Source organism: Lepisma saccharinum, chromosome 30 (assembly GCF_977018435.1).
Source record: "Lepisma saccharinum chromosome 30, izLepSacc3.1, whole genome shotgun sequence".
In the NCBI taxonomy this organism is placed as follows: domain Eukaryota; kingdom Metazoa; phylum Arthropoda; class Insecta; order Zygentoma; family Lepismatidae; genus Lepisma; species Lepisma saccharinum.
The window spans coordinates 4,862,021-4,887,035 of record NC_139258.1 but is presented as its reverse complement, the minus strand read 5'-3'; the positions used below and the strand labels follow the sequence as shown (position 1 = coordinate 4,887,035).

At 39.7% G+C, this 25,015-nt stretch overlaps 1 protein-coding gene across 3 annotated transcripts in view; it reads right to left on the bottom strand.

The window, feature by feature from the left end:
* nahoda (DOMON-like domain-containing protein nahoda) overlaps positions 1 to 25,015 on the bottom strand; it is a 309,215-nt gene that overhangs the window by 147,728 nt on the left and 136,472 nt on the right. The window lies entirely within an intron of this gene.

The window sequence follows — 25,015 nt, the reverse complement described above, 5'->3', positions numbered from 1 at the left end:
CAAAGGTCACGATATACAAACATTAGTGTCCCCGGGACTTGGAAGATTACGATAAAGTGCATTCGTACTTCAGAAATGAGAAAATGCATTATTTACTCATCACGCTGTGTCAGCGCAACGAATAAATACGCGAAACGTAATCTGCCGATAGGCGCGCGCGCGTGTGTGTGGCACATCGTTCCCGAGAGAGGTTTACAAAAATCACGATATACATTGGTGCCCCCGGGACTTGGAAATAAAATATCATATGGTAAAATATTCTTGGGGTGAGTTGGCAACACTGAACCGCAATTGATGGCGCAGAACCGGGTTGATTACACTAGTCAGTGTTGCCAACTCCCATTTGTAGGTTAGCTTCGTCTGTAAAATATCACATGGTGGAATATTTTTGGGGGTGAGTTGGCAACACTGATCGCCAATTGATGGCGCTCAACTGAGCTGATTACACTAATCAGTGTTGCTAACTCTTATTCGTAGGTTAGCTTCGCCTGTCAAATATCACATGGTGAAATATTCTTGAGGTGAGTTGGCAACACTGAACCGCAATTGACGTTGCTAGTGTTGCTAACTCCCATTCGTAGGTTAGCTTCGCTTGTAAAATATCACATGGTGAAATATTCTTGGGGTGAGTTGGCAACACCGATCGCCAATTGATGCTGGTGAACCCGGCTAGTTCCACTAGTCAGTGTTGCCAACTCCCATTCGTAGGTTAGCTTCGCCTGTCAAATATCACATGGTGAAATATCTCTTGAGGTGATTTGGCAACACTGATCGCCAATTGATGTTGCCAGTGTTGCCAACTCCCATTTGTAGGTTAGCTTCGCCTGTAAAATATCACATGGTGAAATATTCTTGAGGTGAGTTGGCAACACTGAACCGCAATTGATGTTGCCAGTGTTGCCAACTCCCATTCGTAGGTTATCTTCGCTTGTAAAATATCACATGGTGAAATATTTTTTGGGGTGAGTTGGCAACACTGCGAGAAAGCCTCAAGCGTTGCCAGCTCTTTGCTTGAGGTTAGGTTATACCCAAAAACAAAAACCTTGGTGATTTTTTCGAGTGAGAAGCTGGCAACACTGCGAAAATAAAAAGTAGGTCAAAGTACCCTTCCAGAACGCAGCATTCCACCTACTACTAAAGTTAGCTTCGCCTGTAAAATATCACATAGTGAAATATTCTTGAGGTGAGTTGGCAACACTAAACCGCAATTGATGTTGCCAGTGTTGCCAACTCCCATTTGTAGGTTAGCTTCGCCTGTAAAATATCACATGGTGAAATATTCTTGGGGTGAGCTGGCAACACTGCGAGAAAATGAGGCTCATGCCTTACGAGAGAAATCCATTAAGGCGAGCCTCACCGAGCCTCATTTTCGGTTTCAGAACCCGGGACACTGCACTACTTAAGAAATATGACAATTTTTACTTTTTCTGGGCCCCCTTAGGCCTAGAGCCCGCCCACCTGTATGCTCCGGCCCTAATTTGACGTATTATAACGTTTAACTAGAATTTAAAGCCAGATAAAAACAGAATGTTTTAATTTTGTTGCCTACTAAAATTGGCCTTCTCCATCTTTTTTCCCCCCACAAATCTATTTAATTAATACATTTTTTGTATCAACCCCATGAGACGCGAGGCCCCGGGAAGAAAAGATACACTTTCTTGAGAGAAGGTAGGAAATGCTTGACCGGCCCTTCCCGAATTTCCGTTGAACTCAATTAATACTTGTTTCCACTGACTGAATAAGTCACGCACCAGCGACTGCGAAGGCGAGGAGAATCGTTATTGGCTAACTGTGCAGTCACTCGGGAACACACGCTCCAAGGTAAGAAGTCCATCTCGCACGCTCATTCTAGCGAAGTTAATGACGTAACTGTCACAGCAGAATCCTCCTTTGTGGAAGACCGACCATGAAGTTCCTTGCACGGGTGTTGGGTGCCCGCTTCCTCTTCCTGCTGACCGCGAAGGCATCTTCCAGTGACTGGACTCTTGCAAAATACCCCAGAGCACTGACGTACGCATGAAAAGGGGGGGGGGCTAATGGGGCTACGGCCAACTCCGAAATTTTGAGAAGTCCGGCTTTCGTGGAGGTTATCACTAACTAATATCAAAGTACAAAGTATGTACATAAATATGTAACAATAATTGATAGAATATGTACCTAAATATACACATTTACACATGTTCCCTATTGTAATAATAATTGTTAATACGCAACATTTGATTTATAAATATATTATTTTCTAAACATAGAACTGTCATGACTTTTCAATGGCGGTCGCGTAAGAAAATGGAAAGAAATTTGAAAACATTGTTAATTTGCGGAACACAGAATTATTTGAACTATTTTGTAATGTATATCTTCTGGATGCGTGTGTGTGTTTATATATGTATGTTTGTTCCGGCATAACTCTCGAACGCCTGGAGCAATTTCAACCAAACTTTGTACACATATGACTTACAATCTGGAAAGAAATACTGTGGGGGTAAGACACCCTTGGCACCTCTAGGGGTGAGGGTGGGAAGGGGACATAAAATAGCATTCTGTTGCGTGGTATTGTGTCATCCTGCAAGGTATGCTTCCTGCAACAAAGCACGGCGAAGTTGGTTGCCTACACAGGTGCGATATTGCTATCCTCGAGCAATTTCAACACTTATCACTTACAATCTGGAAAGAATTCATAGCTTTCGGGGTCGCTAAGATAGTGACACTCCCACGTTCAATTTATTTATTCTTGCTCCTGGAGGTGAAACTAAAAATGTTGTTTATAATTAAGTTTTGAGTTAAATTAATATTATAATGAATTTGTAAAAGATTTTGCTTTATAATTTGTATACTGTACTTATACATTTAAATAACTGTAAATAAAATTAGTTACATTTTACACTATAGTTAGAATTCATTGTTTTCCTGTCTAATAGATGGTTGGGATAAATAAATACCTGGGCAACGCCGTCCAATCAGCTAGTTATATATAAATTCGGGTCTGGCCCCTCCTTAAAAAAAATCCTGGATACGGGCCTGGTGGGGGGGGAGGAAGGGAAGAGACCATCAAATATGCCGTCAAACGATCTTGTGGAAGGTAAGAAAGCCAGGGACAACAATGCGAAGAAGAAAGCAATTTCCGCGCATGCATGGAGACAGCGAGGCGCTTTCTCTCGCACAATATGTGGAGGATGGCCTTGGATGGGAGGTCGCGAGGAGGGCGTGGTTCTGCGGGGGAAAGAGAGAAAGTCAGGATAGTGAAAGTGGCGAATAAGAACCTAACACACCTGAACAAAAATGACTAAACCATTCTCTATCCACTGTAAAAACAGAGTTAAGTAAAACCACGTGACTTCTAAGAAATAGTACGGGTCTTGTCAATAAATAATTTATTAGTTTTATATTAATTTTAATGTCAAATGTAAGTGTAACGGATTGAAAATAAGTGTTTACGCTACAATATTTGTTCGAAACATTTTCTTCTCAGTTGTCTAGGTTATTGTTAAATTCATGATAAGCAGAGGCGTCAATTGTGGGAAAAAGGACAGCTTGCTCTGCGACGACATTAATGAGCATTTCTACATTCTAATTTCTTCATATAGGAGAAGTATTTATTTTACACGAGAGCGCTCAACTAAGCTTATATTACATTTCTTGGATCTGAAGTGACGCATGCGTCAATTGTGGGAAAAGAATTATTACTTTCTTTCACTTCAGATCCAAGAAATGTAATATAATCTTAGTTGAGCGCTCTCGCGTTATTAAATACTTCCCTATATGAAGAAATTAGAATGTAGAAATGCTCGTTAATGTCGTCACAGAGCAAGCTGTCCTTTTCCCCACAATTGACGCACGCGCAGCAAGCACCGCATGCGTTCAGGAGAGAGGAGACGCCTCTGATGATAAGTATATAATTAATAGAGACAAAAACGAAAACTTTTTTACTAATATGTGATTTACCCATTAAAGGTTGTTCACAGCGAAAAAGTTAGGTTACAATAAATAAAAAAAACACATTTTAAGCTATCATTAATAGGCAGAAGCCGATATTGGGAAGACTGTGCTGGAAAGGGTTGATGATGAGCACTAGTGGAAATAGTCAAAAAGAGAAGAAGAAAAATAAATTGGTTAACATACAAGTTAAGAAAGAGCTTCTTGTTAAAAGATGAACCAGAGGAATGATTGTTGAGGAAAGAATATGTGGAAGAAGATTGCTAATAAGCAGGGTTGTTAAAGGTCCAGTAACCATAAATTCGGTCCAAGTTGCGTATTGTTTCATTGAAAAAACGGTTCCTGGACCGAATTTAAATTGATCCGGAAAAGATGTTCCTGGACCGTATTTATATGGATCTGGTAAAAAGGTTCCTGGACCGAATTTAAATTGAGCCGGAAAAAAGTTCCTGGACCGAATTTAAATTGCGCCGGAAAAAAGTTCCTGGACCGAATTTAAATTGCGCCGGAAAAGTTCCTGGACCGAATTTAAATTGATCCGGAAAAAAGGTTCCTGGACAGAATTTAAATTGATCCGGAAAAAGGTTCCTGGACCGAATTTAAATTGAGCCGGAAAAAGGTTCCTGGACCGTATTTCAATTGAGCCGGAAAAAGGTTCCTGGACCGAATTTCAATTGAGCCGGAAAAAAAGTTCCTGGACCGTATTTCAATTGAGCCGGAAAAAATGTTCCTGGACCGAATTTCAATTGAGCCGGAAAAAGGTTCCTGGACCGAATTTCAACTGAGCCGGAAAAAGTTACTGGACCGAATTTCAATTGAGCCGGAAAAAATGTTCCTGGACCGAATTTCAATTGAGCCGGAAAAAATGTTCCTGGACCGAATTTAAATTGAGCCGGAAAAAAGGTTCCTGGACCGAATTTAAATTGAGCCGGAAAAAATGTTCCTGGACCGTATTTAAATTGAGCCGGAAAAAAGGTTCCTGGACAGAATTTAAATTGAGCCGAAAAAAGGTTCCTGGACCGAATTTCAACTGAGCCGGAAAAAAAGGTTCCTGGATCGAATATCAATTGAGCCGGAAAAAAGGTTCCTGGACCGAATATCAATTGAGTCGGAAAAAAGGTTCCTGGACCGAATTTCAACTGAGCCGAAAAAAGGTTCCTGGACCGAATATCAATTGAGCCGGAAAAAAGGTTCCTGGACCGAATTTCAACTGAGCCGGAAAAAAGGTTCCTGGACCGAATTTCAATTGAGCCGGAAAAAATTCCTGGACCGAATTTCAATTGAGCCGGAAAAAAGATTCCTGGACCGAATTTCAACTGAGCCGGAAAAAAGGTTCCTGGACCGTATTTATATTGATCTGGTAAAAAGGTTCCTGGACAGAATTGAAATACTTTACAGATAAAAAGGTTCCTTACGGTCCAGAACCCATTTACGCTTACTGATTTTCTCTCCTGGACCGGAATTCAATTTATTTAAAATTCCTGGACTAATAAGTTCCAATCACTAGAGTTGTTTTATTTAATTTTATTATTCCACTTCGCTCTTCTGCCACTTCTGACTGCGAAAATGAGGGTGAATGGTAGTAAGATGAAATTCAAGAAAGGACAATCTCAAACAAACATGAACAGCAGGCAATTCCTACAAAGGGTCATACTGCCAGTGCCTCGTTAGTAGGTGACAAATTAATGAATTCTACGCTGAAACACTGGAGGTTGCAGTAAAAAACCTAACGTGTGCGAAAACAAGGAATGGAATTAATTACGAATCGTGCTACAGGTGCAAAAACATGTCCGACTGAAGAACATTGTGAGCAAGTGGATGCGTCATCACGTCTGAGGGTAGACGAACTGAGAGAACGAATGAAGTACATGTATCAGGCGTTCCCTTCTCTTCTGAGCTTGCATCTCTTGTCAGGTGCGTGATATGTTGTTGATGTCTTACATGTGGAACTCGTTGGCAAAGAAAGTGTGCATGATTCAAACGGAAGCGTTAGCTCCAAAGAAGGACGTACAGAGAAAACGGAAAGTTGCGAGAAATCAATCTCAAAGGTTTCTCCTTTCTTACTTAGTCCATCTTCTTCTACCGCTTCGTTTTGTTTCTCCTTCTAAAGGCTCGACTGTGATATTCCAAAATTTGAAAGATTACATACGTTTAGAATTCCTTCTACAATTCACGTGAATTATCGTGTGGTTACCTTTCACTGTTATCTACGTAGATATTATCAATAGTTTAATAGACTTGCTTCATTGTGAAACTATTGAAAACATATAGACAACAGTGGAAGTTTTTACTTATAAAGCTTATATTTAAGGCATGATATAGTCTTACTGCCAATACAGTTCCCTTCTTCACTTCTTCCATTATCACTAATTTTTGGTAAATATAAAAGCAACATTTCGGTACAAAAACAGAGTCTATTTTGGGTTCAAAAGCTGTAAATAAAATAAAATTTCGGTGTTATAGCGGTGAATAATCACATCAAAAGTGCTATATAAAATGATATTTTGGTTTTAAAATTATGAATATAATCCTAAATTTGATTTAAAAACTGCCCTTATTACACAAAATAAACTTATCCCTTCTAATAGCACATTTATGTAGTTACAAGAGTATTAAATTTATTCCTGTGTAAAGGGTTTCATTTTTGCTTCTCAAATATTTACAGCTCAATTAATCAATTTTCCGTGAATTGCATAACTCTCAGGATAATTCAGAAAGTGCCAGTCGGTATATAAACGCTAAATTTCGTGTTTGAGCATATTTCGCATTTTGCAGTTCATTTCGCATTATTTCGTGACAAGACAGGGTAGGAAAATGCACCTCAAACCTTTCAGAAACATGAACAATGAATATTAGAACATGTTATTTCATATTTCGTGTTTTCGTCAAAAACAAAATTTGTACATAGAACCAATACCTGTAAAATATGTTACTTGTTCCAAAATCTCATCTTCTACCGTTATGGCATGTGTTCTGTTATCTTATTATCATCATTGATTTTGTTTTACTGATGTAAATTCTCATGTTCATCTTTCTTAGTTCTCCGTCCCATGTAGGTTATGTTGTAGATCCTTTTCAGTTTTAGAAAATAAAACTAGATCATCTGCAAAAGGTAATTCTGATAATTGTACACGTATATTGAGTCAATTTCCTTTCATTTCTGAGTACAACTGTGGTGAGAAATGTTCTCTCTATTTATGTAATTCGAATTTCCGATCGTTAGAACCGTTGGCGAGTCCGCGTCTGCCGTTAACGGTGTTTTTAGCATAAAGCTGTGTTTGCTTATTTTTCGTATGATTTCCGGTAGAATCCGTGTCAGCGGATTTTTCCTCTGAAGATTACCGGTGTAATATGCTTCTAACGTTCCGGTCGCATCCCTTGGCAAAGTACGTGGGTCGTTCACTATATAAGTTTCCCTATGCTGTAAAAAAAAAAAAATTAAGGTACATTAGAAAACTATACATACATGTGTAGAAGGATCCTTCCTCACTTCTCCACATAATCCCCATAGAGATTCAGGCATTTGTGCCACCGTTGCACCAATTTGTCCATACCCTTTGCAAGAAAATCATGGCTCTGGCTATTGAGCACTATTCTCACATTACGCTTCACTTCTTCATCTGTTTCGAAACGGTAACCTTGCAATTCAGACTTTAACACCGGAAAAAGATGGAAATCACTCGGCGCTAAATCGGGGCTGTGTGGAGGGTGGGGAGCCCCAATTCTTCAATTTTGTGTTGTGTTTGCACTGCTGAGTGGGGGCGAGCGTCATCGTCAAGAAGAATGACACCAGCTGACAGGAGACCTGGTCGCTTATGTCGAATTGCGTTTTTCAGTTTATCCAATGTTTGACAATAACGGTCAGCATTAATTGTTCTTCCTCGTTCCAAAAAGTCCATAAGCAGAACGCCCTTAGCTTCTGAACTCCTTATGACGCGAGCCCGCGTTTTCCGAACAAGCATTTACTTTTCGCCCTTGAGCGCATGCGCCTTCACGTCTGATAACGAATCGATTGTTGTTCCTTGTAGACGAAGGATGGCGCTTGTCAACCATGTGCTTCTTTTTAATGGCATTGCTTTATACAATATTTTATAGCACCGGGAAACTTATATATTGAACGTCCATAGTAATTAGTCTATTTTGCTATAACGCCAGGGGTCCCGGGATTGAGTCACGCCATCGGCGTGATACGGTATATATTATATTGCATTGAATATGACTGGTTCCCAACAGTCCAGCAAATAAATCAACATAACATAAATATAGTCTAATTGATGTTCTACACTGCTAGAACACACACAGTGCTAGAAACGACTCAATTCTTCCAATGCTTACGTTTTCAAACAGGGGTTGTAAGGGTAATATCTTCAGATGCATTCAACTTCTAAGTAGTATGTAGGCCTACTGGTCTGTATTCTTGCAGACTAACGAAGCTCTGGCGTCTGGACACACAATCAGTATAATCCTCTATGCAGCTTGTGTCCTTTCCAGTGGCGGCTCGTCGCTTTCTTGGGGGTGTAGGAAGAAGTTATGGTAAACCGAGGAATATTTGAAAAAATTGTGTACGATGGCTCAACAAACGAAATATGTGCAGCAAAAAACTTGAAATGGTTTGAGAAAATTCTTTACCCCCAACCGATTTCCCGCCATAAAATTTCCTCACGTACAAAATCTGGGACGATAAAGAAAAGATAGAGGATGGGTCGTGGCATGGTTGTAAAAAGCTTGTCGCTGTGTAAGCATACTCCCTTTTATTTGAAACATTTCTGCTGGTGTAAAAATAAGATTTGGACCTAATTTTACTTTTATTTCCTGAAAACATATTAATTTGAATCAGATTTCCCTCTCCCAGAGACTCACGTTTGCAGAGTATGCTAGATTTTACCATTATGTCAAAACCAGGGTGCTATTAATAGGTGCCAACAAAGATCAAACTGTGCTAGGTTTAGTACCATTTTGCTGGGGTTTGCATCACTGACTGAGGAAACCCTCGATGCTTCCTCGCTGTATGCTTTAAAATCCTGCCCCTTTTCCACTTCTCACCCATCTGTTTGTAGTGATACCAGCGAGTTTCCTCAGGCAGGACAGCAAAGCCTGTGTGTCCATGGTCTTTGGGATTCCACCTGGAGCGAGCGACAGGAGTGAACTCTTGACAGTGTAAATGAACTATAGGAAGTTCCTCACTTCCTACATGGAGGAATCGCCGCTGGTTCTTTTCAGGAAATTCATCTTATCACCATTCTTCCTGTTCTTTGCGATTAGCCGAAAAAAGGCAGAAAAGCGACGTAAAATAAAAATTAATAAATAAATTCAAACCCACATTTATTGACATATTCAAATGATGTTACGAAGTATTATGTAGAATGAGATTTAAAGCGTTCTTCAAAATAAAAAAAAGTTACGTACCCAATAGGACCAAGTAATGTAAATAGTTTGCCAAAGAGGAACAAAGATGGCAGCACCAGGCGGGCAAGATTAAGAATTAACATAATATATGTGAATAACTTTATAAATAAGAACAAAGCAGATTGGAAACATGAGAAACAATAGAATCTACTATAAGAAGATAAAGGATAAATATAAAAGAAATAAATTAATGTATATACGCGATAAATCAAACCAGTGATCATATGTAAACTGCTCGCCATTAAAATTGCAACACCCAGAAGGAAATTAGATAGAAACACGAAACTTGGCAAATATGTAGTTCATAATTAAGATAAGAAAATGATTACAGTTAGAGCTCGGTGGTGTGACATGTGACACGTAGAACATGGTTGCATAACCCCAAGGAGCTAGTAGCGTGTACAGCCTCCACGGGCGGCAATAACTGCTGCAACACGGCGAGGCATGGACAGAATGAGTCTATCGATGTCTGCTTGCGGTATGGCGTCCCAAGCGGCTTCCACACGGTGCCAGAGGTCTTCAACATTACGTCCCGGAAACCTGAGTTGGGCCAGCCGGCGACCCACCATGGACCAGACATGTTCAATTGGCGACATATCCGGCGAACGTGCTGGCCAAGGAAGCAGGGGCACGTGGTTAGCTTCCATAAATGCGAGGACATTCCTTGCAACATGGGGGAGCGCGTTATCCTGTTGAAAAGTGGCATTATGCAGTGCAAGGATTAATGGGACAGCAACAGGGGTGAGAACCTGTGTGATGTACCGTTGGCTGTTCAATGTCCCTTGAATGCGTACGAGACGCGAACGAACACCTATGGCGATGGCACCCCATACCATGATACCCAATGAAGGCCCTGTGTGATGATGCATGATCTAGGCGTCATGAAGCCTAGTGCCACGGTGCCGCCACACGCGTGTACGTCCATCATGATGTTGTATACAGAAGCGGGATTCATCAGAGAACACTACAGCATTCCACTCCGCCATCCATGCACGACGGTCTTGGCACCATCTCAGACGCAAACGCCTATGCTCTAGCGTCAGAGGAATCCGCAACAGTGGGCGCCGGGAAAAAATTCCCCGGTTCGCCAAACGACGAAGCACGGTTCGTGGGGACACTGGACGTTGCAAAACATCCCGTACTTCATGCGCGATCCTCGTTGACGTGGCCGTTCCGTCTGTAAGGGCCATGCGTATCAGACGTCTGTCCTCTCGTTCCGTCGTCCGACGCGGACGTTGTGAACCTCTACGTCGCTCTACAGTGCCTTCCTGGACCCACTGGTTCCATACACGGATCACTGTGGATGCATTCCGTCCTACACGGGCACCGATCGCACGGTAGGATAATCCGCATTCACGGTATGCAACAATTCGGCCGCGATCGAACTGGGAAACCTGCTGGAATCGCTGCCGTATTCGACGACGTGGCATTGCTGACCGATTTTAACACACTACACTCACGACCATGCACTTTCACTGCTCGTCTGCACCTATCTGACCTGCTACAGGTACCACTTACCAGATGGCGTGGCAGGCGCACATGACGCATGACGGCCTGTAACACCTAATCATTTCCTTCTGCACCTCTCCTCTACACACTGTGCACATTGCGTCCGATTCCGACTACTCCTTCTGGGTGTTGCATTTTTAATGGCGAGCAGTTTAATTTGATCAGAAAAGTAAAGAAGTCAAAGTACTGATACAAATTTGTGTCTTTGCACAGATATTGCATCTGTCTGATTGATTTACCATTCCCATAGCGGAAATTTTGTTTACATCAGTGGCGGCGCGTTCTAATCGACGCCCCACAGCACTTTTTGGTTGCGCGTTTCAATCGTAGCACCTACTCGGATGCGCGTGTCAGTCGTTTGCACCAAGTATACACTCTGTTGTACCCAGTTAGTGTTGGCGCGTTCCAATCGCAGCCGCAAGGGAGGAGATTAGTATTATTCCCAAAGCTTAAAGGAAAAGGATAAAGGAATTCATTAAATCGTCAAAACATAAATAAATTGAAATCCAGAGGGAAGTTCACAAAGAAGATAAGAAGTCCAGATCCAGAACGTCCATTAAGAAGGAAGTCCAGATAGAAGAATATTCAAATAGAGAAAAGAAATAATAAAAAGCATATTGAGATGAAAATTGACTGTAAACGAGAATTATAGAAGAAAGTAGCTTATAAATAATATTAATATATAAATAATATAAATATTCTTGCTCCATGTATCCTGTGTTTAAATAATATATTCGTTTAAACGTCTCCATTGGAAGGTATCCTGTCTGGTTTCGTTGTCTAAAAAGAACCCTACCCTGTAGATAAGCTAGCTGAGGTATAAGATTAAGATTTATTCTCCTTGCACAAAATGGAGGTAGCAACATCTAAAGAATGATTCGATAGAGCGATATCACGAAACGGAAGAGGCCTTGTGAACAAGACTCGGTCTCGTTCGAGACCTAGCCTAGTGGGGTAGTGGTTAACACAGTGTGCTACGACGCAAGGGGTTCCGGGTTCGAATCCTGTCCTACGGAGGGTGTTAGTTTGTCTCTTCCTCAATTTCATCATATCATCACCCACCCTCATCTTCGTCAGTAGCCAGAAGTGGAAGAAAAGCGGCACTAAATAACATAACTTGATTTGGTTTACTTCGCTTTTTCCACAAGATGATGAGCGGTGATATGATGACATTGATCAAGCGACACTCACACATTTATTTGACATGACCAATAGTGCTGCTTGTTTGCATGTATTCACGATACAATTACGTTTCTTGACGGTTCGCAGCGTCGAAACGGGGCGTCCAAGAGGACAAATTTTATGAAGAAAAGTTTTCCTTAATGTTTCTCGTTCTGATAGCATTCCTACTGCCATATATTAATATTCCCGACAGTTTCGCTTCAATGTTCTCTTGCTCCCCTGGCAGAGTGGTTAGCACATCGCGCTACGACGCCAGGGGCCTCAGGTTGGAATCCTGACCTGGGCATGGATGTTTGTGTCTATTTATTAATTTCATCATGTAATCACTCATCCCCGCCTTCGCAAATTAGCCAAAAGTGGCACAAGAAGCGAAGCAAAATAAAGCAATTCAATCAATCAATGTTCTCTTGTTCCACCTCAAGCCTAAACATTATGTTAATCAGCTATTCTGCTTACAGGAAGACCCGGGCAAAGCACGAATAGAGAAGGGATTCTCCTTCCTGTGTGGGCGTGAAGAAGCACCTTCACTTCACACAGGGGCATTGTTCACCGCTTCTGGATACTCACTAGAGTGATGCAACGCGCGAGGGGCTTCGTTAGTTTTCACTTGCTTTCGCTCTTAATTAACCGTTTCTCGTTCAGAGGAATCAACATTGCAGGAATACAAGGCACCCATTTGTTCCTCTCAGAGCGAACTTAACTTGCAGTGGTCAGTGACGGCACACGCCTGAAATAAGTGGTGGGGGGGGGGGGTACATTTTACCAATGACATATTTTACAGTCCAATTGTCCCCCACCCTTTTGCCACCGCATCTACAAAGGGAAAGCAATCTGTCCTTGCGCCCCCCCCCCCACTCAGTTTTGACACATTGCCTCCCTAAGTCGCGCGTCAGGTCAAGTTTGCAGCAGGTTTAATGTATTATTATACGGGGCTCAGAATCAACCATGCCAGTCTTACCAGAACCGCCAAGCTCTTCGTATCGCAGACAATGAGAGAATCGGCAGTATTGCCAACCCATCAACACATCAAAACCCGTACATGCATGTCAAGCGGAATGAATTTCTACTTCTTTAGTCTACTAAACCACACAATTTTTAATTTTTAAATCACTTTCTGTGCATAAACTGTGTAATAAATGTGTTAATGTTTAATCGCGAAATATCTTCGAAACATGAGGGTGCGTGTGCGGGGGAGAATTAGGTTGTGTCGAGCGATCAAAAAGAAAAAAAGTAAATGACAGGCGTCCCTTGAATTTATGGTGAGTTATTGCTTTTGGTTTACAAAGATTAAATTTATTAAAAAGTTTGTTGCACCATTTTCAAGCATCCGTTCCTTAGAAGACATATAAAGTTGAAGTTTAGATACCACAAAAAACAGCGCGATTTGTTATTGATGGTGTTATACAATATACCAGTTAACGACAAGTATGTTACGTAAAATAACTTTTTGAAAATCCGGAATGTGCAGTACAATTTTGTATTCAAAATTAAACTTATCTTTTGCTAGAGAAGGGCATGCACTTCTCACAAAACTATGCCATTTGTGCTACGGATTCCTTACAATACTAGAAGTTACTCTTTGCGCGATAATATTAAGGTTGGTGCTAAGCAAGGATAATGATATTTCATACATCAAGCACGGGTGTTCTTTGAGAGTGTTCCTTCATCCATTTTTCATATCATCACTCATCCTCATCTTCGCGATTAGCCAAAAGTATCAAAAAAGCTAAGCAAATGAAAACACATAAAAATGTTATAAAGAACTTTTTGCGAGGAAGAAAGGTTCCGCTATTCTCCATTTTTTTGTGTGTCTCTTCGTTCACGACCTAAGGACCACTGAAGACATTGTGTTATGTTCATATATGATCGTGTATCCTACACACATGCACGCACGCGCCCCTAGTTTTGGAACACACGCACGACGAAACCAATCAGACCATTGATAACACTCATGCAATTTTCGGTACTCCAATGAGGAACTAACAGACAGAAAAGAAACTTAACGCTTCTTCAACGCCGTTTTCTACTTATAAAAATTCTCTTGTCACACCTGTTAAATCTATTCCGAAATATAGTGATACCGATTTGTAGAGGCAATGCACATATAGCAGCTGTATATGCCAACAATCAATGAACAATCTCGCAGCCCCTGAATACGTCCATCTACCAGGCAGGCAACAGATTTTCGTAGCAAGTTTGGCGGCTCATGATTGGTCAATTATCAAATGATCAGTTGCCACTGTTTCCAGGCTGACCCCCACCTGATTTTAGAACACATCGTAATTAAGTACTTTCCTCAATAGAAGTTGTATAATGTAAACTTCCACTTTTTAACGTTTCGATGGAAATACGTCTACCTTACTACAAAAATCTAGGGGCTACAAGGGGGGCTGAGACCTGTTTTGGGGGGCTTCAGCCCCCCTAGACCCCCTGTAGCGCTCATATACGATCTGTCCAACTGTGTTTTTCCTGACAAAATGTATGGAAACATGAGAATATGGAGATCACGAATTTCTTAACATCATGATCCCCCCAGCTACGAAACTTATAAGTCATAATTGCAGCATAATTATTAGTCAACCTTATAATGTCTGTAACGTGTTACACTTTCAACAATTGACGGTCTAAACCCGCCAATTATCCTTTTATACCGTAAAATTTACAATACTGCATCGTTAAAAATTTAACGGCCTGCCTGTAAAAATATAAAAACGGTACACAAGCGTTTCTTATTTCAATCTGAACATTTTATCGTGCATAAAGATAAATAATGATTACAAATTACACTTTCTTGTGCCGGTATAGTGTTTAAGACTGAATCAATCAAATTACAATAATTATTGCAACTACAGAGCATTCCCTGACATTCGCTACGAGACTCGGCGGCAAGCTACCCGGCATCAGCGCTTGTCCTTCCCGGTGAACGGGTCCGCGACAGTCGCTAGAGTCGGCTATTAAAATTAGTTCTCATATTGTGTACTAACCTTGACTACAGAATGTGTTAAAAATGATGTCCCTCTGCTGCAACACATTCATGGCATCTCCGAAGGAAATTGGCATTTACACGTGCAAGTTCGTCTACTGTAATTCTCGTACAATACTCTCTTTTAAATCACGGATAGTCTTTGTATACTTTATTTCCCCATTTCTCTTTCCACTTTTATTCAGAACTGACCCTGTTACTATAAACGGTTTTACGAGGTTTAATATAAGCGACTGTCGCGGACCCGTTCACAGGGAAAGACAAGCGCTGATGCCGGGCCGCTTGCCGCCGAGTCTCGTAGCGAATGTCAGGGAATGCTCTGTATATTATGGCCGTTACTACTTTGAAAACGGTCACGATCGTTTGTTAACGGTAGTTGGATGGCAGCGAAAACTGACGACCCGAGACCGTTCCGTCAGGCAACTTTTACAGTGTACTGTAAAAAAAATGCCATGAGTGTTTTACATAGTTAACCTTATTAATGTAATTTTAACGGTTCACTTTTTAAAAATATATGTATGGTGTTATCAAACTGCCCGACCCTCTCAAAGAGAAAGAGAGAGAGAGAGACAGAGAGAGAAAGAGAAAGAGAGAATGAAATAAAGAGGGAGAGAGAGAGAGAAATAAAGAGGGAGAGAGAGAGAGAGAAAGTGGGGAGGGAGAGAGAGGAAAGAGGGGGAAGAAACATGGGAGAGGAAAGAGGAGGCGTCCTTGCCACCCCCTTATCTCTCTCTCTCTCTCTCTCTCTCTCTCCTCTCTTTGCCCCCTCTCCTCTCTCTGAGAGAGAGAGAGAGAGAGAGGAGAGTACCTCCCCTCCCTCCACTTCACCCCTTGAACCCCCCTCTCTCTCTCTTTCTCTTTCCATTTATCTCTCTCTTTCTTCTCTCCTCTACTTTTCCTCTTCTCCTTTTCCTCTTCTCCTTCTCTCTCTCTCTCTCTCTCTCTCTCTCTCTCTCTCCTCTCTTTGCCCCCTCTCCTTCTCTCTCTGAGAGAGAGAGAGAGAGAGAGAGAGAGGAGAGTACCTCACCTCCATCCACTTCACCCCTTGAACCCCCCCTCTCTCTCTCTTTCTCTTTCCATTTATCTCTCTCTCTTTCTTCTCTCCTCTACTTTTCCTCTTCTCCTTCTATCTCTCTCTCTCTTTCTCTTGGGGGAGGGGGATGCATCATGGGCAGGGCAGAGAGAGCTCTCTCTCTCTCTCTCTCTCTCTCTCTCTCTCTCGCTCTTTCTTTCTTTCCTTTTTACCCCTTCCCCCCCAAAAAAAGTGTGCTAGCTCTACGCTACTCCTGAATTCTGGAGACTGTTTCATGATTGTCCTCAGAGGGTGTAAAAGCTCGGCACTGTCCACGGAGGAGCCACTCACATGGTCATCCACTGAAGCCAGCGTCTTGGCCTTGGGACGTGGCTTACGTAAGGCCTCGTGCAATGCGAGGTCATGACACGGTCGGTGGATATTCTTCGGTCGTTCGGAAATTATGCTTTCACGTTGGTTCGGCCGCTGCAAAGGTGCCGGATGCGCTTCTGCAGCCGTTTAAGGAAGAGGAACGAACTTCTGCCATCTTTCCGCTCTGGAAACAAAGGAAAGGAGGTGCTAATATAGGTGGGTTTCATGTGACGTCAGGATTCGCACCGCCGCCATGTTTGCGGCCAAGTTGTTTGTCGTCTGCAAGGAAATACCCATCACGGAGCGTCCGTTACACCTGCACCAACTGTACGTGTGTTAGTACCAGTAACGTGCACTGAGGAGTAGGCAGAGATAGATCAATCAATCTCACATCTCTAATTATTTTCAAATCACAATATTTATTGTCTTGTTAAAGGCACAGTATATTTATTTATTTATTTACTCAGAGTTTCAGATACAGTCTATTTGGCCATTTTACACTGAAACAACATAAAGTAGTAACAAAAAATAACAAAAGATAAAAACAATAACAAGATGGGATAGATTTACATGTTGTTGGTCAGTAATATACAGAAATTACGTTCTGGAAGGAAAATATCTACATTCAGGGGAAGTTTGTTGTAGATTTCTGGGAGCCTGTAAAACAAGAAGCCTTGTAGAAGGGATAGCCTAGTGGTTGGGTTGTGGAAGAGTTGCAGGTTGCCCGTTTGCTTTTGGTGTACCCTAAGTGTGAATTCACTGATTAGGAGATCTGTTCTGATTTTGCCATTTATTATCTTGTATAAAAATTTCATGTCAGCTAGATCACGACGAAAGGATGGAGTGTGAATATTCAGAGCAGCCATGGTGTCTGATTTGGATACATGTCGAAAGGAAGGTATTCTATGGCGAACAATTGCAAGAAAGAAACTGAGAACAGAATCTATTCTGGTGAGATTGGTTTTTGAGGCCATTGCCCAAATTGGGGAACAGTATTCAAGGATGCGCGAGATGAAAGATTTAAAGAATAAAGCAGGAGATGATGGGTTTTGAATTTCGCTAAATCTATGCAACACCTTTTTTTCATGCACTTCTCGTCCCTCGGTGCGATCCGCGGACAAAGTTGCGCAAATTCACCTAATCAACTTCAAGATAATTTATCTTGCAATAATCTTCCGTCTGTCAGATACAATTGTAGATTGTTCTGCAAAGAACACTAACAAAGCCAACGGATTGAGAGAATTATCTTTTAATTTTCGGAGCGTTTTCTTTTCCTTCCTCGATAAAAATAAGCGCCTCCCCTTTGGCGTAGTGTCGTCGCCTTGTAATCAAGGTACATAGTGGTTCGGATCTCACTTTAAACTGTAGGTCCAGTCCCGATTAGCCTTACTGTGCATAAAGTGGACCTAAAACACCAACTCAATCAACCAATCAATAAAAATATAAAATAAACTGTGATAAACTTGCCTCAGGGCATTAATAAATATGCATAAATTCAATGGAATTGGGATTTTTAAAAAGTTGCAATTTTTCACGTCTACCGAGAAAAATTCAAGTAGAATTCACGCATAATTCACGGAATTCAAGATGAGTAGCAACCCTGTTATTACATTATAACAGTTTTAATATAATAATCATAACCATGATAATAATAATAATAATCATTGCTATTTTATACAGGGTGTTTCAAAAGTGATACCGCAAACTGAAACTGAAAAGTACACGATAGTAGAAGCAAAGAAAGTCTCAGTAAACATGGTGTACAAAACTTGCAAAAGTATGGTTACGATCCGAAACTGACTTGATTGTTTGTTGTGACGGTCCTGTGAATCCGCACAATATAATTATATGTTTATTGAAATTATTAATTTCATATTATACAAGTCACTTTCAAATAACAGTTAAAAAATGTATAATAACTACTTCGTACAACGTCAATTATGTTTTATGTTATTTATTGCGCTATACGCTGTATAAATTAGATTCGCGTACTTTCGACGTGGCCTTTGGCCACGTCTTGTACGCTCGCATGCGTGACCTTCGGCCACGTTGTGGGCGCAATCACGTTATAGATGGGGTTCCTCAATGATCTTAATGACTTTGAAAATGTCTGCATGTTGTATTGGATGTGTATATGTTCGCTAATTTGAAAAGTTTATAAAGTAACTTTGTGTGTGTATGGGCTCTAATAAGGTACAAATATTGAAAATATTATTGTATATTTTCTTAATAATAAACTGAGTAAGTAATAACCGTTTCAAGATAATTAGTTGGATGTGTTTGCATAAACGAATTCAATAGCGACACTAAATTGAAAATGGAATATTTACGTCTTTTGTCATTTTCACATTTTTGAATTGGATAATAACTGTGTTCCGTCATTCCCCTAAAATTCCTACCTTGCCTCTGTAATAGATTCTGATGCTCGTATTTTGAAATACGAAAAGTCTAGCATAATTCCCTTACAGTAGTTTTCGAGGTGAAAATAAACTAAGTTCCCTAGCAACGTCCGTTTCCATGCACAACAACAGGCACGGCAAGCTCTAAGGAATTGCATGTCATTATACAGCCTAAATATTTAATTAAAGCAAGCACGATGTAGATATTTCCGCATTTAGTATAACAATATATACATGTCACCCTTGTTTCAGGCACATTTTCAAAACCATGAGTTCATTCATCTGTGTGCTATTGATCTGTGAGAAATATAATGTATCTCGACAATTAAGAATTGAAGGAAACAATGTGGCCTGCAAAAATGCCCGTGGAAACGGTTGCTAAGGACATGAAAAAAGGGCATTTTCACCCTTAAGGAAGGGCCGATTGAGCGATTTTTGAATTTTCTCCGACTTTTGGGACGATTTCATGGGGGGTCGTAATCGGGCGTTTTTTGCCTCCGGGGCTTCCTTCATGGAGAACATTTATGTCAGTGAGTGAGTGAGTGGTGGGATTGGGGCTATATATATATTGGACTCGCGTACTTTCGACGTGGCCTTTGGCCACGTCTTGTACGCTCGCATGCTTGACCTTCGGCCACATTGTGAATGCAATCACGTTATATATGGGGTTCCTCAATGATCTTAACGACTTTGAAAATGTCTGCATGTTGTATTGGGTGATGGGGAACATATGTATAACTTTGAAAAGTTTAGAAAGTAACTTTATGTGTGTATGGGCTCTAATAAGGTACAAATATTCAAACTATTATTGTCTATTTTCTTCATAATGAACTGAGTAAGTAATAACCGTTTCAAGATAATTAGTTGGATGTTTTGCATTTACGAATTAAATTGCGGCACTAAATTGAAAATGTTATATTTACGTCTTTTGTCATTTTTACATTTTTAAACATAATTGGATAATAATTGTTTTCCGTCATTCTCCTCAAATTACTACCTTGCCTCCGTAATAAATTCTGACGCTTGTATTTTGAAATTCGAAAAGTCTAGCATAATTCCCTTACAGTAGTTCTCGGGGTGAAAATATACTTTCTTTAAGTTCCCTAGCAACGTCCGTTTCCATGGACAACAACAAGCACGGCAAAAACTCTAAATAATTGTTTGTTATTATACCTCTAAACATTTAGTTAAAACAACCACGATGTAGATAACATTTTTCGCATTGAGTTTACCAATATATACGTAAGTAATTGATTCTGGGCTGAAACTCCTTATGTAGATGTCACCCTTGTTTAAGGCACCTTTTTGAACCAGGTGTTGATTCATCTGTGTGCTATTGATCTGTGACAAATATAATGTAGCTAGACAATTAAGAATTGAAGGAAACAATGTGTGCAAAAGAAATGCCCGTGGCAACGGTTGCTAAGGGCGTGAGAAAAGGGCATTTTCACCCTTAAGGAAGGGCCGATTGAGCGATTTTTGAATTTTCTCGCTCTTTTGGGACGATTTCATGGGGGGTCGTAATCGGACATTTTTCGCCTCCGGGACTTCCTTCATGGAGAACACTTATGTCAGTGAGTGAGTGAGTGGTGGGATTGGTGCTATATATATATTGGATAATATTTGGAATTCTAACGTTGCTATAGCAACGAGAATCAATAGTCACTATGTAGCAATGGATGTAATGGAATTGAAAATAGATAATAGTGAACTGCATATTGCTCAGTTATTTCACTAATATATAGACCCATAGAAGTTGTATCTTCACCTTCGCGTTATAATTCGAAATACTTATGAACGAAATGTAATCGTGCAAATGATTGACTAGTGAACGTCACATTGTGCACATTGCACGTTTGTCTCTTTACAAGTGACGTGGCTGATGAAGAGTTGGTTTGGTTTGAGTTGGTGTTTTAAGTCCACTTTATGCACAGTATGGATAATCGGGACTGGACCTACAGTTTAAAGTGGGATCCGAACCACTTGTGCCTCCACCGGGTATCGAACCCGGGACCCTTTGATTACAGGGCAAAGACGCTACAACTGCGTCATTGGGGAGGCCCCATGCCTGATGAAGAAAGTGCGCACATAAATCATCCATTATGTGAGTGCATTCTGACACCCGAAAGTAAGCATCTTGAAGGAATGGCCTCTCTGCAAAATTGTTCGGACCGGAAATAACTTCATCTAAATAAGCAATGCTCTTACGCTGTCTACGGCAGCAAACATGTCAGTAAAGTAATAACAATTCCAGCTCCATTAGCATACAATGCATCGGGGCAGATTGCAGACATCTAAGCTGGTGGAGAATGTGGTTCCGCTGGAATCTGGTCCACGTGAATTGGGCAATCACAGACTGCTTTTTACAGTCTTGGGGGTCTGCCAATCAACCTGTCCTTTTCTGGATGGCGGTACGAATGGTATCTTGTGGTACATTTGCAAATATTTCGCAGATGATGCGTCAGGGTGTCTACAGTTTCGTAAAATCAAAATTCTCTGAAATTTCCAGTTTTTTCAGGGTAAGAAGCAAATGTTTCCAAAGCAAATCATTAGGGGAATTCTTGTATTTAAACATGTGTGCAAGAACGTCATTTTGGGTAAACACCTCACTTGCAATCACACTTAACCAAGACACTTACATAGCAATTTAACTGTCCTAAAGTAACTGTAAAGTAACTGTTGAAGTGTTACTTCTCATGAACAAGTAACTGTTACACTTACAGCTAGTTGATTTTAAAAGGAACTGTTACTTATAACTAGATACTTCCAAACACCACTGGTTAACAGTAATAACAAGAAGGGTAACTGAACAGAAATTGACTGTCTGATAGGGACATAAGTGGGTGAACTATTATGAAATACTTGCCAGTATTATTTCATTACATTAAAAATGATAAGAATTATATCATAAATAACAAATAATGCTAGTCAAATTTTGTAATACAGGTATCAATCCTAATATCAACCAAACACAATCCAAGAATTGCAACAAGTGGTAAATGCAAATAGCCACTTAACTGTGATAGATTTCTACTTGAAAATAGTTCAAAACATGACTTTTCTAGAGTATTTAATATCCAATTTCCACTAGAACTACTAGTAATGCTCAGTGTATCAAACTGAAGCATACTTTCTCCACAACAAACATAAAATTCCTTGCTTGTCCATTTTTTCTTTCAAAAACCACATCGCACTACTACCAAAAATGTTGATTTTTCGAGAAGCACGAAACATTTCCCTAACATTTCTAGTAAAAGTAAATTATCCGACTCTTCCAGGATTTCCAGACTGGTAGACAGACACAAGTCCATAACTTTAGACACTATTTTCATATGTCATTCGTTCAGTCATTGTATAAGCACATAAATAACGACCCTAATACTTCATGTATATTTTGACATATTCCTGGTTCAACAGGAAATACATGATTCTAGAGAAAATATTTTTCTTCCTTTGTAATGAATGTTTCCCCACTGATGTCAAGGGAATGAAACGTACACATGCGTTTTTGAGATTTCACCAAATATTCGGCCGCTATTTTGGAAAATGGCAACTTGCATCTCCGCCCCTACACAACCGGCGGGAATAGCTCCAACTGCCGGAACGCGCTAACCCCTAAGCCAGGGTGAACGGGGAAGGACCTGGGAAGATAACCTGACGGTAACGTAACCATTAGGTTGAGCGTTCGAGTCACGGGAAAAGTATGATTCTCGATTTGAAATTCAGCGAAAATGCTAAATTTACACGATTTTTATAATTTAATAAAATATAAAGTTGTGGAAGAAAAGTTTCAAATTTCGGTAGGAAGCAAGATGCATCCTTATATTACAATAATAAAAGCAAGGGATGGGTAGAGTTCGTTTTTCGAAGCACGAATCCCATGTTTTCTCATTCCGATGCTGTTTTGGCCCGTTCCGATGCTGTTCATTATATCGTTACCACAATAATGGAAATATATAATAATGATTACAGCCCGGAAGTTTGGCAAAATGCCTCTTTTTATCTAACTAACTAACTAACTCTCTAGCCTTCTTAAACCCGAAGGTTCATGGCTGCAGAAACACAGGCCTTCCATCTTTCCCTATCTTGAGCAAGATCTATATACTCTTTTCCATCCCTACCAATTTCCTTTAGGTCCATCTCAACGTTGTCCCTCCATCTTCGTCTTGGCCTTCCTACAGGTCTCTTACCATCTGGTTTCCCAACAAGAATCCTGTAAACTCCTCTTTCCTCTCCCATTCGTGCCACATGGCCTGCCCACCTAAGTCTTCTTGATTTAATTATTCTAATAATATCTGGACATGAGTACAAATTATGTAGTTCTAAATTATGTAACCTTCTCCACTCACCTGTCTCCTCATCCCTTTTAGGTCCAAAGATTTTCCTAAGGATCTTATTTTCAAATACTCTCAATTTATGTTCCTCTTTCAATGTAAGGGACCAAGTTTCACACCCATATAATACTACAGGCAAAATTACTGTTTTGTATATTTTAACTTTTAGTTTCTTAGATATTAAACGAGAAGACAAAAGTTTATGAAGAGAAAAGTAACATGCATTTCCTGAATTAAGCCTACATTTTATTTCCTCTTTAATATAATTTTCATTTGTTAATATTACTCCTAAGTATTTGAATTTGGAAACTGGTTCAAACGAGATGTTATCAATAATTAGATTTTGATTATTACCTAACACTTGGTTTCGGCCTGTAAGCATATATTTAGTTTTCTCTTTGTTAACTTCCAAACCTATCTCTTTAGCAGTTTTGAAAAATATTTTACCATTATTCTTAATTGTATTCACATCATCCCCCAGTAAGTCTACATCATCTGCATATGCTAACAACTGAGTCACTCCATTTAATTTTAGTCCTTCTTTAGTTTCTTTTACCTTCCTTACAGCATATTCTAAGGCAAAATTAAAGAGCAATGGAGATAATGCATCTCCTTGTTTTAACCCATCATGAATTGTAAATTTGTCAGACATATTATTACCCACACGAATTTTACTTTCTGTTTCACTGGTGCATATTTTTATCATACGAACAAGCTTCTTAGGTATTCCAAACTCTACTAATATATTATATAATTTATCTCTTTTGACCGAATCATATGCTTTTTTGAAATCAATGAATAGCTGATGGACATTTTGATTATATTCCCTCTTTTTTTCAAGTGTCTGTCTGATGTGAAAAATTTGATCTGTAGTTGATCTGTTACGTTTAAATCCACATTGATAATCACCTATAATTTCATTAGCATATGGGGTTAGTCTTGTTAAAAGAATGTTAGACAATATTTTGTATGTTGTTGAGAGTAGAGAAATTCCACGGTAATTACTGCAGTTCATTTTATCACCTTTTTTAAACACAGGAACAATTATGGATTCTTTCCACTGTTGAGGGATTTCTTCTTTATTCCATATTAAACAAATTAATTTATGAATTTGACATATTAATGAATTTCCACCATATTTAATTAACTCAGCTGGTATTAAATCAATGCCAGGTGCTTTGTTATTCTTTAGCCTTTTAATAGCATCTTTAACTTCAGTCAAGTTAGGTTCTGGAACTAAAGGTTCTGCTGTGTGGACTTCATTTACTTCTGATTTATCTCCTACATGGACATTTAAAAGGTCATTAAAGTAGTTCTTCCATCTATTTAGAATATCGCTTGGGTCAGCTAGAAAATCACCATCTTTATCTTTTATCAAGTTTACTTTAGGTTGCCACCCCTTTCTAAATTCATTTACACCTTTATATAAATCTCTGATATTTTTTTATTTTTGCTGTTTGTTTCAATTTCGTTAATTTGGCTTTTCAAGTAATCTCTTTTTTTACTTCTAAACGTGCGGTTAACTTCTCGCTTTATTCTATTATAATTGCTTAGATTTGTATCATCCGAGTTATTTAACCACCTAAGTCTAGCCTGATTTCTTATTTCTATTAAATTATGACATTCATTATCAAACCATGGCTTACTTTTTCTTGGTTTATGGTATCCTATACTTTCTTTAGCTGCTGATTCTATTGCATTACGTATGTGCTCCCAATTCTTATTTACGTCTGTTTCATTTATATTTTCATCATCATTTAAATCCTGCAAAACATCAAATCTATTTGACAGTTTAATTTGGTAATCTTTCTTAATTCTTTCATCAGCAAACTTTCCTGTATCAAATTTTATAACTTTTAGATTTTGTTGCTTATGATTTATCACT